The 2,723-nt window shown below is 37.6% G+C and overlaps 1 long non-coding RNA gene across 2 annotated transcripts; it reads right to left on the bottom strand.

The window, feature by feature from the left end:
• Positions 1–535: 535 nt before the first annotated feature.
• LOC128533858 (uncharacterized) lies at positions 536–1,997 on the bottom strand. 2 transcript variants are annotated; one of them, XR_008361407.1, is made up of 4 exons: positions 1,909–1,997; positions 1,382–1,471; positions 1,202–1,291; positions 536–558 (listed from the first exon to the last, which is right to left on the bottom strand). It is a non-coding gene; the product is annotated as an uncharacterized LOC128533858 (long non-coding RNA). The 2 variants fall into 2 exon arrangements; XR_008361408.1 differs by lacking the exon at positions 1,909–1,997 and having other exon boundaries at positions 1,382–1,566.
• Positions 1,998–2,723: the final 726 nt, after the last annotated feature.

Raw genomic sequence — 2,723 nt, 5'->3', positions numbered from 1 at the left:
ACTACATCTTTACATTTAATGCGTCACCTTTCTGTAAGTGCACTTATTTTGTGATGAATGTGAATTGTGTTAACTGTGATGTTTCTGATAATCAGATTATTAAAATACTGCAGTAAATGGACGATCATTTGGATCAGTCGAACTCTTTTGGAGAAGGATTGGATCTCATTGGTTATCTGTTAATCTAAATCTGATACTAGTAGCTCATTTGTTTGTCTCGGCTTGTACACCGTCTTATAAAACCCAGTCGTCCACAACAGACTCTCTCACCTGAACTCTTCTTTAAGTTCTGTAATAATGGAGGTGTTCACACAGGGGTTGTGCTGCATGCAGGTCAGGAGCAAGTGGCACTGCTGGTACAGGAGGACAGCCTGAGACGGGCTCAAGGGAGACTCTGACTGTTTCAACATAACAACATAGACATGGATCAACTCTAGTATTTAATCTATTTTTCCCAAAGGAATCACATTCTCATGGATTTAAAATCAATTATTATGGATTTACCAGAAATAACAGAACCAGAACCACACGCTGGGCCTGATAAACCATAAACAGGAGCTAAACACAGACAGAGCACAACTTAGTGAATCTTACCATCTACTGAAGAGCTAGTTTTGATTCTAAAGAGATTTACAAAGAAAGGGTGAGATTTAAGTGTTTGAAAAACCCAGGACAGTCAGAAAGTGTCCTACATTCTGCATGAGACTTACCTTAAAAAAAAAACTAAACAAACAAATAAAAGTCTATAAATCTGCATCAGTGGACGAATTTTGTACTGAGGTTATGCAGCCAGGTCCATAAATATTGGAACAGGGACATTCATTAATTTGTTTGCAATCACATCTTGAGGGCTTCATTTCAAATCCATTGTCCTGGTGTACAGAGACAAACTGACCACCATGGAGTCACTGTCCAAATACTTATGGACCTAAATATATACAATAACGTCATTATAAATGAGGAGTGTGTAAATGTGTGAGAGCACGACTGACTTTTTTCTATGTCTAAGGCCAGAGAATGAGAATCTACTGCACTGTAATGTTTTAGAAATGAAATATTGTATTGTTTGTGTTATTAGTGTTACTTATGTTTTATATTGCTAGTCACTGGTTATGTCCAGACACAGATGATTCATTCTTATTGAAACTATATCCAGTACAGCAATAACACAAACAAGACAGATAAGAGTGTTGTGTCTTACCTCTGTGTGAGATGTAGAATTGCAGTTGTAAGGCTTTAGCTCAGGATCACACACACCAAAGCCAAGAGCAAGTCTGCAGTCACGCTTCCCCTGCAACACATTAAAGGCTCCTGATACAGTAACATACTGTATAAATATACACTACAGTCACAGGCTCCAGTCATATCTGAGTTTACTCACTGCTTGGACGTTAGTGCGCTAAAGCGAGCAGCTCCTTTCTCCGTCTCACCGAGCATCAGGCTTATGGTCTGAAGCACTAACGTGGAAAGCCTGGAGACCGACACACAGTGTTGTAGTGAATCAGTGAGGTGGTGATGGTGTTCTGTTCCAGTCAAGGTGAGTCAGAGGTTAAAAGTGGAACAATCGCTACAAAAAAGTCGTGGCTCACTTCATATAACGCCGAAATACTACAAAGATGATGTTCACGTAATTGTGACCTAAAAGGAAATAAAGTGAAATAAAGGAACATCATGTCTAACTGTAGCACTAACGCTAAAAATAGTTAAATAGTCGCCTCTTATCATTTAGTAGAAGAGATTACAGAGCATGGAGAGGACTTACTGTATGGACCTGAGGGGATGATTGAGTCACACACAGTGTCTGACTTCATCTAATCTAATTCAGCCTCCTGAGTTCTACTGGAAGAGTCTAACAGTGTTAATGGTGTTGAATGGTATGTTTGGTTTGATCAGGTGACTCAGACTTACAGTAGCCTGTCTGCAGTGTGTAATCTGTCCTGAGAGAGCTGCAGGCTTTCAGTCAGCATTTTCACCAGGAACAGATAGAGCTCAGGTGACTGTACAATACACACACACAACTGACAGTAGTATTAACTAATAATGCTCAACCCAGTTTCCCAGACTAACCAGCTATTTATAGTTGGATTAATGGCTAATGCCTTCTGGGAAACTGAGTCAGCCAACAAAAACTACAAGTGAAAAACAGCGACCTCTAGTGGAGGTCCCTTACAGTTAATCAGAACCACATCCTTGATGACAGATGTATAATAATTAATTTTGAGTTTATTAGTTTGATTATAACTGGTTAACATTTTTTTCATTAATGTCATTGATTGCTGTAAGACATTAAAGGGTAAAAAAAAACAATCAAAAAGAAACGGTAAAGGGGTGTCTAGATGTTTTTATGTCCACTCATCATTTCTAAATTAAAGTACAGCTGTACCTACTGTATATATTAACAGCCTGAAAGCTTGTAGTAAATGTTTTGTACATTCATGCACTCCGAAAGACCAATTGTTGTTGTTAGATGTTTTTTCCCCCCATTTTTATTACCTGGAGAAATTACATTTCAAAATTATGTATGTTCACAATAAGAGATTTCTTTGAAAATCAGTGAATTTAATAAAATGACAAATAACTTCTCATATTAAATACATTTCCTATCAATTAGTTAAAACTAGGGAAAGACTGTTTGTTTGTCCTCCACGTTATTTTTTATTAGTGAATATTATGACTATAAAAAGTTAAAAGTTTAGAGTGAGAGAGAGGGAGTGAGGCTCCAT

The sequence above is a fragment of the Clarias gariepinus genome, chromosome 12 (assembly GCF_024256425.1).
Source record: "Clarias gariepinus isolate MV-2021 ecotype Netherlands chromosome 12, CGAR_prim_01v2, whole genome shotgun sequence".
Lineage (NCBI taxonomy): Eukaryota > Metazoa > Chordata > Actinopteri > Siluriformes > Clariidae > Clarias > Clarias gariepinus.
The sequence above is the reverse complement of the archived record's forward strand: the minus strand, read 5'-3'. Positions and strand labels throughout refer to the sequence as shown.